This window comes from Melospiza melodia, unplaced genomic scaffold, assembly GCF_035770615.1.
Source record: "Melospiza melodia melodia isolate bMelMel2 unplaced genomic scaffold, bMelMel2.pri scaffold_18, whole genome shotgun sequence".
NCBI classification, from domain to species: Eukaryota; Metazoa; Chordata; class Aves; order Passeriformes; family Passerellidae; genus Melospiza; species Melospiza melodia.
In genome coordinates, this window is record NW_026948525.1 from 3,286,777 (window position 1) to 3,303,556 (window position 16,780).

Genomic DNA, 16,780 nt, shown 5'->3' on the forward strand with positions numbered 1-16,780 from the left:
GCAACTGGGAGCACGCTGGTAGCAAATGGCATCATACTGAGACTGATTGTGTTGATGTAGCTGGAGGCAGCTTGGACCATACTGGGATGGACTGGAAGCAGCTAGGATTATACTAGGACCATACTGGGAATAGTGGTAGATGACTTGGATCATATTGGAAGTTACTGGGATCATACTGCTGTTAAAAGGGAGCAACTGGGATCACACTTTGGGCTACTGAGAGCAACGGAGAGTGTCTGAGGTTGGAAATGCAAGATGTGGGTATGTATTCTATTGCCATCTGTTAGAGGTGGGGCAGTTATCTTCTGTTAATTGGGCAGTTTTCCTTATCTCTTCCACAAGCCCTCCAGGGAGATATCTTCTGTTAATGGGCCATTGAGCCTCACTGCAGGACTGATAAAATTACCTCACCCCATGGGTAGATGTTCCACCCATGGGGAGGAGCCAGGCATTCCCACCTGGATATAATCAGAGATTTGGAACACCACAGTCAGGCTTTTCCCACTGGATTCCCAGAGGAGCAGCGTTTCTTCTCCACTGGATTCCCAGAGGAGCAGCTTTTCTTCTCCCCTGGATTCGCTGAGGAAGACCAGACCTATCTACACCACCACTGGACCTTTGGAGGAAAACTACACCCTTCTGCAGGAACCACTGCTTCAACAGAACCACATCTGTCCCTGCAGGAGGACTGCAGCCACCATTTAATTGGAGTGCAACAAACACCCTGACTAACAGGGTGTCAGCTTGGATTCTGACTCTGTCAGTGGTTTTCTTTCTACTATTACATTTTTCATTTTATTTTTCCTAGCAAAGAACTGTTATTCCTATTTCCATATCTTTCCCTGAGAGCCCCTTAATTTCAAAATTATAGTACTTTGGAGGGAGGGGGTTTAAATTTTCAATTTTAAGGGAGGCTCTGCCTTCCTTAGCAGACACCAAGACAGGCAGCGGGACCATCAAACCCAACGCGCCCAGCCCTTGTTTTCCCCCAAACCAGGATTTCCTGTTTCTAAACCTTGGCCCGATGCAAGAGGAGGAGGTCGTGAGGAAGAGGAAGATGGCCCAGCAGCCCCAAGCAGGTGAGGAGGAATTCAGTGCCCCTTTCCCCCTCTCTCCTGCTCCATCTCCCGCCCCAGCACGGCCCCCGGCTGCAGGACAACCCTGCTGCCAAAGCCGTCCTGCTGGGGACGCACTGGGGGGATCTCCTTGTCCTTCCCTGTGGCACGGAGGCAAATCCCATCCTCCCCCAGACCAGGAGCTGAGAATGGAGACCAGGGCGGACAAATCCCCACAGCAGAACCTTGTGGAAGAGGCTGTTTTGAGCAGCTCCACAGCACAGGAATCCAACGGGGAGGAAAAACCCCAGAGATCCCGCACGAGGAGGGGCTGCAAATGCAGATCTCAGGCATCTGATGGAGAAAGGCCCACCCTGGACCGGGGAGGCGCCTGGAGCTCAGAGCTCGTGGTCCACGAGCAGCTTCAGGGTAAGGAGAAGCCCCAGAAGTGCTTGAAATGTGGGAAGAGCTTCAGCCAGAAATCCAACCTGATCTGCCACATGAAAATCCACACGGGGGAGAGGCCCTATATATGTGAGGAGTGTGGGAAGAGCTTCAGCCGGAGATCCAACTTGACTGTCCACTTGAGGAGCCACACCGAGGAGAGGTCTTACAAGTGTGAGGAGTGTGGGAAGAGCTTCAGCTGGATCTCCTGCCTGATTGTCCACCTGAGGAGGCACACCGAGGAGAGGTGTTACAAGTGTGAGGAGTGTGGGAAGAGTTTCAGCCGGATCTCCCACCTGACTGTCCACATGAGGAGGCACACCGGGGAGAAACCCTACGAGTGTGATAAATGCAGAAAGGGGTTTCAGACCAGCTCTGATCTCCTCAGGCACCAGCGCACTCACACAGAGGAGAGGCCCTTCCTCTGCCCCAACTGCGGGAAAGGCTTCAAGTACAACTCCTCCCTTGTCAGCCACCAGCACATGCACACCCAGGAGAGGCCCTATGAGTGTCCCGAGTGTGGGAAGAGATTCACCCACAAGTCGAACCTGATTGTCCACAAGAGGATCCACACTGGCGAGAGGTCTTACGAGTGTGGGGAGTGTGGGAAGAGCTTCTGCCAGCGCTCCCACCTGATCTACCACCTGAGGAGCCACACTGGGGAGAAGCCCTATGAGTGTGATAAATGCAGGAAGAGGTTTCAGACCAGCTCTCATCTTGTCAGGCACCAGAGGATTCACACGGAGGAGCGGCCCTTTCGCTGCCCTGACTGCGGGAAGGGCTTCAGGGACAACTCCACCCTCGTGACCCACCGGCGCATCCACAGTGGGGAGAGGCCCTATGAGTGTCCTGAGTGTGGGAAGAGCTTCTCTCAGAGCTCTATCTTGAGCAGACACCAACAGAGCCAGCACTAAGGGCAGCCCAGTGAGTGCCCCAAGTGCAGGAAGACCTTCCTGCGCTGCTCCAGCTCCAGCCGCCACAGAGGCATCCACCCTGGGTAATCCCCAGGGAACGCTGGTAAGCAGAGCCCAGGCCATTCCTGTTGCCGGTTATCCATTTTAGAAACCACCTGTCCAGCTGCTTCACATCTTCCTTGCACCCCGTGGCCTGGATTTTCCTTTCACTTCTGTTGGTCCCTTCAAAACACACAAAACCAGGGTGAAAACAAAGACATTGGAATAAGCCATTGATGGGGACATGGGGGGATCTGCCAGGGGACGGGGGGCATGTTGGGTTTGAGGGAGGTGGGCGTTCCTGGGAGGGACTTGGGGGTTGCTCAGGGCTTTGGGCAGAACAGGCCGAGTAGCTGCAAAAGTGCTTGGGGACCCTGGTGAAAGTTGTGGCGTGGCTGATCAAGGCCCCCCTGCCCTGGAACTGTCTCCATGTCCCTCTGTCCTGGTTGCCAGTGTCCCTGTTCAGGATCCCCCTCTCCCTGCTGTCACCCCCTCTCACCCACCCATTCCCATGTCACCCTGGTACCGTTCCGCTGCCATCCCAGCCTGAATCTCATTCCAGTCTCATTCCCTATCTGTCTCCCATATTCCAAGTCTCTGTTCCCCTTCTGTTATTCACGGTCCCGCTCCTGTTCCCGTATTTCCATTTCAATATTCCCTGTCCCATACCCATATTCCAGTTCCCGGTCCCTGTCCCCATTCTCTGTGCCATTCCAGTTCCGCGTGCCATTTCCGATCATGTCCCCATTCCCATGCCTCTTCCCTGTCCCCATACCCACTCCCTGTCCTCATTGCCGTCCCCATTCCCGCTCCCGGTCCCCATTCCCGCTCCCTGTCCCCTCTCACCGGACGCCGCCGCCATTGCTCCGGCCCCTCCCGGCCCTCACATAACCGAGCAAACCCCGCGCTGCTCCCGCCCACCAATCCCAGCGCGCGATCGCTCTCTTATTCTCATAACCAGGCCTTCTATCGTGGCCCCACTAGCTGCCGGCTGCAGCCGCCTCCGAGTGCTGTTTGCTCCCAGTTCCCTCTCAGTTCTCCCAGTAAAAGCGGGACTGGCAGGGAAAGCGCTCCCAATTCCTTTCCGCTGCTCTCATGATCTTTCCCAATGCTCCCAGTTTCACTCCCCAGTTTTACTACCATGCTATTTCGGAACCCGCCCAGGGCAGAGCGCGGCTGCTTTTGGGTGTCAGCATTGCCTGGGCCGGTGTAGGAGTGAAAGAAAAGTGGAAGGAAGAGGAGAAACAGACGAGGAGTAAGTGGAGGAGCAGAAGGAAGAGAGCAGCACAACCACGTTGGTTTCCCCGCCGCCTTCCCCTGCCGCTCAGGCTGAAGCTCCCCTGACTCCTGCTGCATTGCCCCCTCCAGAAGCCGCAGGTGAGTGGGGAGGGGGAGCTTGCACCAGATCCATTGGGGGGTCTCTGGGAGGGTTTTTTCATGGGGCAGGGGATCTTTGACTCTTGCAGGACCTCAAACCTGAACCGTTAATTTCCCGTGGAGGGAACAGCCTCACGTTCGCCTGGTACCGATGGGCACAGGGGTGATCTCGGGCTGGGGGATGCCCAGGAGAGCAAAAGGGAGCTCGGGAGCCCTGGAGTGGGGAAGAGCGCAGAGGGGCGATCCCGGAGATGAGAGACAAACTGGCTGCCTGGAGGGGTGGGGGAGGCTGGGGATGAGCGGGCTCCAGGCCCCTCAAGGCTGAAAGGGGCATTGACTTCTCCAGCTGCACTTAGGCAACAGGACTATCAAATCCAACACGTTCAGCCCTTGTTTTCCCCCAAACCAGGATTTTCTTTTTCCAAACCTTGGCCCGATGAAGAAGGAGGACGCCGTGAGGAAGAAGATGGCCCAGGAGCCCCAGGCAGGTGAGGAGGAAGTCAGTGCCCCTTTCCCCCTCTCTCCTGCTCCATCTCCCACCCCAGCACGGCCCCCGGCTGCAGGACAACCCTGGTGCCAAAGCCGTCCTGCTGGGGACGCACTGGGAGGATCTCCTTGTCCTTCCCTGTGGCACGGAGGCAAATCCCATCCTCTCCTTGTCCTTCCTTCCCCAGACAAGAAGCTTAGGCCAGAGACCAGGGAGGTCAAATCCCCACAGCAGAACCTTGTAGAAGAGGCTGTTTTGTGCAGCTCCACAGCACAGGAATCAAAGGGAAAAGAAAAGCCCCAGAGATCCCTTACGAGGAGGGGCTGCAAACGCCGATCACGGGGATCTGAGGGGGAAAGGCCCACCCTGGGCCAGGGATGGAGCTGCAGCTCAGAGCTGGGGATCCATGAGCAGCTCCAGGATGGGGAGGAGTCCCGCAAGTCCTCAGAATGTGGGAAGACCTTCTCCCTGAGATCCTCCCTGATCTGCCACATGAGAATCCACACAGAAGAACGTCCCGACGAGTGTGATAAATGCAGGAAGAGGTTTCAGATGAGTTCCTGTCTCATCAGGCATCAGCAGAGTCACAAAGGCGAGAGGCCCTTCTGCTGCCACCATTGTGCAAAAGGCTTCAGGTACAACTCCGGCCTCATCACTACCTGCGTGTCCACAGCGGGGAGAGGCCCTACGAGTGTCCTGAGTTTGGAAAGAGCTTGACCCAGAACTCCACCCTGACTGCCCACCCGAGGATCCACACGGAGGAACAAAGCTATGAGTATGCAGAGGGTGGGAAGAGCTTCAGGACGACATCTGAACTGACCATCCACCAGAGAAACCACACTGGGGAATGGCCTTTTGAGTGTGGGGAATGTGGGAATAGCTACCAGAGGAGAAGCCCCCTGACCCGCCACATGGAAGTCCACACAGGTCTGGAAGAGCCCTACAAATGTGGGCAGTGTGGGAAGAGCTTCATGTCAAAGTCCCACCTGATTGGCCACCACAGGATCCACACTGGAGAGAGGCCCTATGAGTGTATTAAATGCAAGAAGAGGTTTCAGACCAGCTCCTTTCTCCTCCTGCACCAGCAGCTTCATACAGATGAGAGGCCCTTCAACTGCCCTGACTGCGGGAAGGGCTTCAAGCAGAACGCTGCTCTCATCAGCCACTGGTACATCCACACCGGGGAGAGGCCCTACGAGTGTTCTGAGTGTAGGAAGAGCTTCTCTCAGAGCTCTATCTTGACCAGACACCAACAGAGCCACCACTAAGGGCAGCCCTGGGAGTGCCCCAAGTGCAGGAAGAGCTTTGTTCCCGTGACACCCTTTGTCCTCTGATTTTGGGTCCTTTCCTCCCCCTTTGAGACGTTTCCCCTAGATTGGATCCTTTTCCCATCTTTTGCGTCCCTTCTCCCTATTTTGTGTCTTTTCCTCCCTACTTTGGATCCTTTCTCTGTCATTTGGGTCCTCTCCCCATTTTGGGTCACTCTTCCCCTATTTGGGGTTCTTTTCCCCCTTTTTGGCTCCTTTCCCTATTTTCCATCCTTCCCCCCTCTAGTTTTGAACATCCTCCCCTTTGACTTGGTGAAGTTTTGGGTGCATCCCGCCCTCCAACCCTCTCCCCACCCCTAAACCCCCTTCACCCCCCACCCCTGTCCACCCAGGCATGTCCCCAGCTGTGTTCCTAATTGTCCCCCCATGCCACATGGACTCAGTGCTCGCTATCCTGGATGCCCTTGAGTCCCCAGCCCAGGACTCTGGATCTCCTTTGCCAGGAGTTCCGGATCTGGCCTGGCTTCCAGGGAACACCAGTGGCACTGGGGCTCGGGGTGGGTGGCGTGGCAGGGTTGCTGGGACAGGGTTTGGGGTCATCTTGGCACTGACCGAGGGTCTTGTCCACTCTGCAGTGAGAAGTGGCCCTGGCTGGAGAGTATGGGATGGATGGGGGCAGGAGAGGTTGGACCCTGGTCCAGATGGACACCAGACCATGGATCCCACTCTGGATGGACACTGGTCCAGATGGACATCCGAGCCATGGATCCCAGCTGGATTCTGATCTGGACAGCCCCTGGCCCTGCAGCCTTGCAGCCTGGCCTGCCCCCAGCCCAGATGACCACCAGCCTGCCCACAGCCTGGCCCATCCCACTGTCCCACCAGTCCATCCCAGTAGCCCCCAACCCAAAATCCCCCCAAATAAACCCAATGCTATCACACCAGCTCCACATGGTCCCTGCAGAGCGAGAGGAAAACTGAGGCGAGGCCTGGGGAGGTGACTTTGTGGTGATGGGAGGGGATTTTGGGACCGACCCTGGAGAACCCCAAAAAGAGCACCCACCCCCCAAATTGTCACCACAGCATGGTGGGACCTCCAGCTGTCACTGCAGGAGCCACCAGCTGTAACTCCAGGAGCCACTGTGACCCTGCAGCCCCTTTGGGGGGTGACCCACGGTGTCCCCTCGGTGTCACTGGCACGTCCCCAGTGGGAGCAGCGGCATCACCTCCTGGGGCACAGGTGAAGGAGGAGGAGGAGGTAGGGGCGGGGGGGGGCGGCAGTGCAGAGTCACAGAGCATCCTTGGGGGGATGGAAGTGGTTAGGGAGACACCAAAAATGTTGCTGTCCCTTCTCCCCCACCATAGGATGTGGGCCACCCCCTGTTTTGGGGCACTGGTGACAAATTGGCGGGTGGTGGTGACAAAAAGCACAGGTGCCACCTCAGGGATGGCACAGAGAGGGGTCCTGCAGTGCCACCAAGTCCCCCACGCTGAGGGAGTGACAAAGGGGGGTCGGCAGGGGAAAGGGGAAGCGTGGCAGGGATGCCATGGAAATGCCCCCGATTCGCCTGTGCCCGGGATGTGGGGCTGGTGGAGCTCCGGTCACGCTGTCTCCCTGGCAGCCTGTCACCGTGGCCGTGTTCACAGTGGTCTTAGCATGAGGGAATAGACGAGGATCTGACTCCATGTTTCAGAAGGCTTGATTTATTATTTAATTATATTTATTATATTAAAACTATACTGAAAGAATAAAAGAAAGGATTTCATCAGAAGGTTAGCTAAGAATAGAATAGCAAAGAATGATAACCAAGGCTTGTGGCTCAAACTCTCTGTCCAAGCCAGCTCACTGTGATTGGCCATTAATTAGAAACAACCAACATGGGCCAATCAAAGATCCACCTGTTGCATTCCACAGCAGCAGATAACCATTGTTTACATTTTGTTCCTGAGGCCTCTCAGCTTCTCAGGAGGAAAAATCCTAAGGAAAGGATTTTTCATAAAAGATGTCTGTGACATATCACCCTTTTTATTTTAGTTAAATTAAAAAGAAAAGTGTTTGTCATTTTGTCTGCTGTACCCACGCAGAAGAAAGAACAAACACTTGACGGGTTATGTGTTGCCAATGAAAAACCTCAATCAAGTGCTGATGTGGAATGATCAGGGAAATTCTTCACTTGTAGAACATAAAATTCTATCATATCACTAAAACAATCTTACAACATAAGAAAATGCTTAAACAGTGCAAAGAAATTCATTGCTTCAACTCCAAACAGCTGAGTTACAGGAGAAAGTCCATCGACTGAAGATGTTCCTCTTTGACATTTCTGAAAGTCCCTTTTGGTCCTGAAACAGGCTTGCAGAATCCTGAAACAACAAATTGCTGAAGAAAAATCATCAATAATTATCAAAAATCCATTGACAGTTACCAAACAATTTTGAGAAAAAAATTTTAATGCCTTGGCCACACTCCTTTATTGAACTACTTGTAATTTTTGGCTCTTCAATGCTTTTGAGGTGCTACTAGCTCTTTCAACTTTTTTTTTTTTTTTTTTTTTTCTGGAAAGAGCAGCAGCAGCAGAGAGGAGCCTGAGAGGCCCTGAGTGGGCCCTGGCCCACGTGGAAGGATCAAGAACCCCAGACCTGCCCCACAGAACAGTGGTCCAGGTCCTGATGGGAGAAGCAAAGCCCCCAAACCCAGCAGCCGGCCGGGCAGTGGCCCTGGCCCAGGGAACCGAGCCAAACAGCCAGGCCCAGCCTGAGAGGCGGGCTCTGTGTTGTCACAGCCCAGCACCACACTGCCAGTGCAATGGCAGAACAAGTGACCAAACGCATCCTTCCCCCCAAAATCACTGATGCATGCTGGCAGTGAGGGGACAGAAGCTGTCCTGAGAATCTCCATCTCGGGTCTGGGAATGTTTGTTCCCCACAGAAAACAAGCGATGATGGCTTTCCGCCATTCCCTCTGCCTCTGCAATGCAAATGCACAAGGTGTTCCCCCCATCTGCCTCCCAGTACCACCCCCACCCCCTCTGGGCTGGGGACCAAAGGCAGAACTTTCAGGACCCACCTCCCCCTTGCGGCTGGGGCGCATGAGGGACGGCAGGGAGATTCGCACCCCCCAAGGGGAAACAACCGACCAAACACCCCCCAACCCGCCAAGAACACTGAGCTTGAAAGAAGGCGGCCGGGCTGTTGAGCCATGCCTCCTCCACGGAAGGAGAGGCCAGCCGCTGAAACCGCTCTTGGAAGGGCAAACGGCATGGGACGGTCTGAGCTCAGATATGCCTCCGGTTCCAGGGCAGCCTCTGACGCAGACACGGAGGAAGGAGTCCCCGAAGGCGGCAGAACTGCTGGGGTGGCTGGTGGGGGGGGCGAGGCCAGAGAGAGTGCAGTCACAGCAGGCCGGGTGGGGGTGACGGCGGCAGCACTGGGTCGCTGGTCTCAACTGACACCTCCGGCATTGGCGCTGAGGGTGAAAGCAGGGCCACCGCGAGCGGGGCTACAGGGACCCACATGGGGTCGGCTCTTGGTGCATCCACAGGCGGCGCAGCCTCGGACACACGCTGGCGGCAACCGCCATTGTCACTGAGTGCATCGCCTGGCAACACCGGTGCAGCTGCGGGAAGCGGCGGAAGCGGTGCCTGATCGCTGTTGCCTTGCAACACCGGTGCAGCCGCGGGAAGCGGTGTTTCTGAGCTCGCAAGCCCAGGCGGGGCCGCTGCACCCACAGGCTCTGCAGGAGGGAGGCCGCGGGAGAGGCCACGTGGGGAAGCGCCCGCACCCGTGGGGAGGGTTGGGGAAGCCCCACAAACTCGGGAGGTGGGACCTCGAGCACCGATGCCACCCCCAGGTCTGAGCGATGCGGGGTCCAAGAGGCCGGACGGGGCGATGCCTGCCGAGCTTCCAGGGGCGGCTCAGCCCACTCAAACCCCTCTGAGAGCAACGGAGGAGGGAAAAAGTGGCTCCATCTGAGCATGCTCCGAACATGCAGGGGAAAAACTTCTTTGGCTGCGGGCAAGACTTCACCCCTCTGCTGCGAGACAGGGAGGCTGGGAAGCAGCAGATCATATCCCCCAAAAGGAACTTCTCCCATGAGAATTCGGGGGAATAGGGCTTTCCTCCTGCAGTCAGCAATCCAGGGAAAGGCAGCCGCTCTCTCTTTCAAAACCGGAAAGAGTGCCCTGAACACTGGATAAATGCGGGGGTACCCGAATCCAAGGTTCAAAATGGCTTGGAAAATGGGTTCCATGCTTTCCCATATGAACATATCAAGGGCAAAGAGCACATTCGTGAAAAACCCAAAGAACTTTGCCCATCGAAAAAGCTCATAGAAATGTCTCTCCAATGTCAGGGTCTGTCCTAGTAGACAGATGACCTGATGGTTCGTAGGAATGATCTCAGAGTGCAAAAACCAACACGGTACAAGAGGGTTTGCAGTGATAATCAAATCAAATGCAGTTTTATTGAAATAACCACAGCAAAAATGCGATAGAGGGATTAAGGCAGAGGAAAAGATAGAGAAAGAGAGAAAGAGGAGGGGAGAGGGGATATAGCTACCAACGCAGAGACGAAGTCCTTTGGTGCAGTCCAGCCGAGGATCCGCCTGCTACGCTGGGGAGATCTCAAAGGCTCTAGCTAACTCAGAGGATTTTATTACTGAAAATTGTGAGGGGAGGGGAACAGATACAATAGGGAACAGATGTAACAGGTAGTCCATGTTCTCAGCAGTAAGTGAGAGCCATTGTTTTCTTTCTCCAGTGGTCACAATCTGCAGGCAAACATCTCGCTTTGGTCAGCTTGCCTCCCCCACACACCTCCCCCGGGCTGGGGGTTTCAGCTCCAGAGCTGCCCGCGGCTCCTGGCCGGGCCCTGTCCCGGGGAGGCAGCGCCCGAGCGGGGCCTGGGGGACACCGGGGAACACGAGGGGGCCCTGGAGGAGCTCTGCGACCTCTGCGAGAGCCTGGACAATGCCAATGGTGAGGTTAAAGGTCATTGGGGTCACTCTGGGGTCATTCAGGGGTCATTCAGGGTCTGGGATGGGCAATCAGGGTCACTGGGGTCATTGAGAGGTGATTTGGGTCACTCAGGGTCACTGGGGTCACTCAGTGGTCACTCTGGGGTCACTCAGGGGTCATTTTGGTCACTCAGGGTCACTCAGGGGTCACTCTGGGGTCACTCAGGGGTCATTTTGGTCACTCAGGGGTCATTTTGGTCACTCAGGGGTCACTCAGGGGTCATTGGGGTCACTCAGTGGTCACTCAGGGGTCACTCAGGGGTCACTCAGGGGTCATTTTGGTCATTCAGGGTCACTCAGGGGTCATTGAGGTCACTCAGTGGTCACTCAGTGGTCACTCAGGGGTCACTCTGGGGTCACTCAGGGGTCATTTTGGTCACTCAGGGTCACTCAGGGGTCATTGGGGTCACTCATAGCTGGTTTGGGGATGGATTTTGTGCCATTTTTTCCCCATTTAGCCCCACGTTTTCCTGTTTTAACCCTGTTTTTTCCCATTTCTGTCCCATTTCTCCCCAGAATTCTGCTCTTTAGGGGGCCTGGAGGTGGTCCTGGACCTGCTGGGTCACCGCTGGCCCCCTCTCTGTGCCGGGGGTGCCAGGGGCTGAGTTTGGGGCCATTTGGGCCATTTGAACCCCGTTTTCTCCCACTTTCACCCATTTTAACCCATAATTTCCCATTTTAACCCAAAGTTTCCATTTTTCTCCCCAGAATTCTGCTCTTTAGGGGGCCTGGAGGTGGTCCTGGATCTCCTGGGTCACCGCTGGCCCCTCTGAGCCAGGGCCGCTGGGCTGGGGCTGAGTTTGGGGCCATTTGAAGCCCATTTTTTCCCATTTTAACCCAAATTCTCGGTGTTTCTCCCCAGAATTCTGCTCTTTAGGGGGCCTGGAGGTTGTCCTGGACCTGCTGGGTCACCGCTGGCCCCCTCTCCGCGCCAGGGCCGCGCGGCTCCTGGGCTCGTGTGCCCAGAACCTTCCGGCAGCACAGGGCCAGGCGCTGGCACTGGGGGCTCTGCCCGCCCTGCTGGGGGCGCTGCGGGGGGACCCCGACCCGCGGGTGGCTCCTGCTGCGTTGTTTGCCGTCTCCTGTGAGTCTGGGGGGAATTTGGGCATTTTGGGGTTTTTTTGGGATCTTTTAGGGATTTGGGGATTTTTTTTGGATTTTTTTCAGGTTTTTTTGCCTTTTTTGTGATATTTTTGTGAATTTTTGTGACTTTTTTGTGATTTTTTGTGTATTTTTGGGGGTTTTTAGGGGAGGATTTTAAGGGTTTTTTTTGGGGGGGGTTTTAAAGATTTTTTGGGGGATTTTTAAAGGGGTTTTTTTTTGGGTATTTTGGAATCTTTTAGGCATTTTTTTAGGGAATTTTTCTGATTTTTAGGGTTTTTCTGGGATTTTTAAAATTTTTTTTTCTGATTTTTTGCCGTTTTTAGGGTTGTTTCAGGTTTTCTTGTGAATTTTTTGTGATTTCTTATGTGTTTTTTTGAGATTTTTTGGGGGATCTTTTTCATTTTTTAGGGACTTTTTTATTATTCTTTAGGGATTTTAGGAAGATTTATTTGGGATTTTGGGGGGACTTTTTAGGGATTTTTTAGGGATTTTTTGAGATTTTGGGGGATTTTTAGGGGATTTTGGGATTTTTTTGAGGGGAGATTTTTGTAAGGAATTTTTTGGGAGACTTTTTTAGATTTTTTTTTTTTTTAGTTTTTGGATTTTTTAGGGATTTTTGGGGGATTTTGGGTTTTTTTGGGGGAAATTTTAGGGGATTTTTGGGGCATTTTTTGGAGGTTTTTTGGGATGTTTTTGGGGGGAGGTTTGGGAAGTTTTTAGGGGCTTTTGGGGTGGTTTTTTGTCAATTTTGGTGCTATTTTTCCCGTTTTTGGCTGTTTTAACACCGTTTTTTCCCCTCCCCAGGCCTGGTGCGGGCCCAGCCCGAGGGTTTGCAGCAGCTCGAGGCCCTGGGGAGGCTGGAGGTGCTGGGGGGAGCCCTGCAGAGCCCCCACCCCCCCGAGGGCCTGCGCCGCCTTCCTGCTGCACTGCCTGCTCAGGGAGCACCCCCGCCTCAAAGGTCAGCCCAAAACCGCCCAGATTCACCCCAAAAACTGCGCTGGGACCCCCTCGGTAACACCCCGGCAGGGAAACCCCAAAAATCCCCGAAATTCCCACAAAAATCCCCCCAAAATCGCCCAGATTCACCCCAAAAAATGCCCTGGGACCCCCTCAGTAACACCCCGGCAGGGAAACCCCAAGAATACCCCCAAAATCACCCAGATTCACCCCAAAAAATGCCCTGGGATCCCCTCAGTACCAGCACAGCAGTGAGACCCCAAAAATCCCTGAAATTCCCACAAAAAATCCTCCCAAAATCACTCAGATTCACCCCAAAAACTGCCCTGGGACCCCCTCGGTAACACCCCGGCAGGGAAACCCCAAAAATCCCCGAAATAACCCCAAAGTTCCCACAAAAATCCCCCCAGAATCGCCCAGATTCACCCCAAAAAATGCCCTGGGATCCCCTCAGTACCAGCACAGCAGTGAGACCCCAAAAATACCCAAAATAACCCCAAAATCCCCCCAGAAAACCCCAAATTCACCCCAAAAAATGCCATGGAATGCCCTCGGTACCAGCCCAGCAGTGAGAGCCCCAAAAACCCCCAAATTCACCCCAAAGCCAGCCCCAAAAGCCCAAAACTCACCCGAAAACCAGCCCTGGAATCCCCTTAGCACCAGCCCAGCAGGGAAACCCCAAAGATCCCATAAATTCCCAAAAAAATCATCCCAAATTTTACCCGAAAATCCCCCAAAATGGCCCCAAAATCCCCGAATTTCACCCCAATTCCCCAGAACTTCCCAATTTTCCCGTTTTTCACCCCAATTTTCCCACAGCCCCCTGGTGCAGCAGGGCCTGGTGCCGCAGGGTTCCCCACATTTCACCCCAATTTTCCCGGGTTTCACCCCAAAGCCCCCTTAATTTCCCCCCAATCTCCCCAGATTTCCCCCCAGTTTCCAGGATTTGCCCAATTTTCCCGTTTTTCAGCCCAATTTCTGCAGCCTCCCTGGTGCAGCAGGGATTGGTGCCGCGGGCAGCGGCGCTGCTGCGCTTCGAGCACAACGGGGCCCACGAGCACGGCCTGGGGGTCCTCTGCAGGTAAAAGGGGGGGAGAGACCCCTCCCCAAATTAAAAAAAACCCTAAAAACCCCAAACCCAAAAAACGGAAATTTGGGGGAAAAACCCGGAGAAAATAAAAAAATTCTGAAGAAAAATATCAAAAATGGAGGGGAAACACTCAGGAAAGGGGACCAGATAGGGGCAGTAAAGGAGGGCGGAGACCCCTCTCCTAATTACCAAAAACCATAAAAATCAGAAAATCCCAAAGAAACTGAAATTTGGGGAAAAAAATCCCAAAATCCTGGAGAAAAAGCATCAAAATTTGGGGGGAAAATACAAAAAAATTCTGGGGAAAAACATCAAAATTTAGGGGGAAAAAAGGGGAGGGGGTGGGGACCCCTCCCCAAATTAACAAAAACCCCAAAAATCAAAAAAATTCAATAAAAAACCCCAAAATTCAGGGGGAAATCCCGAAATTTTGGGGGTCTTGGGATGGTTTGGGGAGGTTTTGGGTGAATTTTGGGCAATTTCTGGGGGATTTCTGGTGGTTTATTGGGTGGGTTTTGGGGCAGATTTTGGGAAATTTTCAGGTGATTTTTGGGCATTTTTGGGGGATTTTTGGGTGATTTTTTTGGGTCATTTTGGGGTGTTTTTTGGGGCAGATTTTTGGGGGAGTTTTGGGTGATTTTTGAGGGAATTTTGGGGAAGGTTTTGAGGGGATTTTGGGGTGATTTTTGGGCTGTTTTGGGTGATTTTTGGGGCAGTTTTTTGGGGGATTTTTGGGTTATTTTGTACTATAAATACTGAATTTTCCCAAAATCACTGTTTTTCACCCGAGCCTGGCGTCGGGCTGCCCCGAGGGGCTCCGCAAGCGCCAGGACCCCATTTTGGGGGAGTTTTGGGGGATTTTTGGGCTGTTTAGGGTGATTTTGGGGCAGTTTTTTGGGGGGTTTTGGGTGAATTTGAACTATAAATACTGAATTTTCCCAAAATCACCATTTTTCACCCCAGCCTGGCCTCAGGCTGCTCCGAGGGGCTGCGGGAGTGCCGGGATGCCATTAAGGAGGAGTTTTGGGGGATTTTGGGGCTGTTTTGGGTGATTTTTGGGTGTTTTTTGGGGGTTTTGGGGTGAATTTGAACTATAAATACTGAATTTCCCCTAAATCACCGTTTTTCACCCCAGCCTGGCATCGGGCTGCCCCAAGGGGCTCCACAAGTGCCAGGACCCCGTTTTGGGGGAGTTTTGGGGGATTTTTTGGCTGTTTTGGGTGATTTTTGGGGTTTTTTTTGGGATTTTGGGTGAATTTGAACTAAAAATACTGAATTTTCTTAAAATTGAGGAAAATTCGGAGATGAGGGAAAATTCGGACAGACTCTCACACTGGCTCAGTGCCTTTCTGTGTCCCAAGTATGGGGCTCTTCCTTTTTGCTCTGGGATGCAAAACCTTTTCACTGCTTCCATGTGACTGAACTCCTGAGGTCCCTGATGTGAAATGTTTTAACACAGCTCCTGCTACAGCAGACAAGTTTGGATTTACAAATGTGAAAGGAGAGCTTTTCTTTTGGAATTTAAAACCCTGCCAAGTAGGCTGGAAGGAAAGAAGAAAAGGATTTAAAACCCAGCAGAAATGTACTTTATTTTATAAAATGGGGTTGGCCCTGCCCTTTCCCTCCCCATTGTCCTTTCTCCTATGACCTGAGAAAAGTGAGCAGAAACATGTGTTTCCCTTGTAGATAAAGTGTCCCTGCTGAAAGAGTTCAGCTACCAATGGAATCACCTGAGTGGACAAGCCCTACTGGATGTCACCGAGCGTATCACAGGTTTGGCCTCCCCTTCTGAGCCCAGAGCTCTTCCCAGGGAGCATTTACAGGGAATGCCTGTGAGCAGACAGCAGAGCAGCTCCTCCAAACCAGGAGGTGCTGAGCGTGTCCCTGCTGCCCCATAGCCAAGGCAGGTGGGTTTGGCAGGTTTTCCCTGGCTGCTGCAGAGCTGGGCAGCACCTGAGATGGGGGCAGCGCTCGGCCTGGGGCTGAGCTCTCACTGGGGCATCTCAGAACCACCTCCAACAAAGGGAGGGCTAAAAATGCCCCAGCTGGCTCCTCTCTGGGGAGCTCAGGCACATCTGTGATCTTTGAGGGGAAATGGTGGCAAATGCTGTTTCAGGGCATCAGTTTGTTTTGTCCTCACAGAATTCTTGTTTTTCTCTTGGAAAGTTTTGAGGCTGAACCATGCAGGGCCTGGGGGTCACAGCTTAGGCCAGAACTCAACAGAGGTATCAGAGGCACGGGTTCAGTGCAAGGCAGCCTCTGGGGCACAGAGACAGAAGCAGAGTGCTGAGGCTCCCTGCCTGTGCTGTCAGAGGGGCCTTGGACTGAGCCTTTCAGGGTGTGCAAACAGTGTCTGCCCGTGTCAGCGCTGTCTGAAATGCTACAAATGCAGCTGATAATTGATTCCTCAGAGGAGCTTGCTGTGTCAGCAATAGCCAAGGAATGGAAAAAGGATGATCACAATATATAGTAGAGAGGATGATTGATAGCCTTGCTTTAACGGGCTAAATCCACTGCTCATTATGCAAACATCTTGAAATGCAAGGTTTAATACACTTTGTGTCTTCATTAGGAATCTCAAAAGGGCATGTTCAGCAATTGGGAATGTCAAAGGCCCTTTAAAGACCATTTGAAAAATATAGATCTCCAGCAATAGGGCATTTAGTTTAGCACTTCTTTTGATCTCTTTTTCAAATAAAGGAATTAATCATAAATTAGGACTACTTTAGAAAAAGCAGATGTTCTCTCTGAGATTTAGCAGGACCGGACAGCTGTTCCTCACATTCAGTAGTCAACGATGTCTTTAATTGCATTTAAATTCAAATGAATTCCCATTTTAAAATGGGTACCATAACCCTTTCCTGCTTAGCAGAATTGGTTTTGGGTACTTGCAGGAGGTCTTTCAATGTTGATGTCTGCAGGTGGATTAACAGCATAGAGAAAATCAAGTCTCTTCCGCCACAGAATATTAAATTGCTGCTGAATAACATTTTGTCCAATCAGAAAATAAGAATGGTCTCCAGAGCATTTC

The 16,780-nt window shown here is 52.9% G+C and overlaps 1 pseudogene; it reads left to right on the top strand.

The window, feature by feature from the left end:
* Positions 1-2,485, top strand: part of LOC134433333 (zinc finger protein 420-like) — a 134,627-nt pseudogene extending 132,142 nt beyond the window's left edge.
* The last annotated feature ends 14,295 nt before the right edge of the window (positions 2,486-16,780 follow it).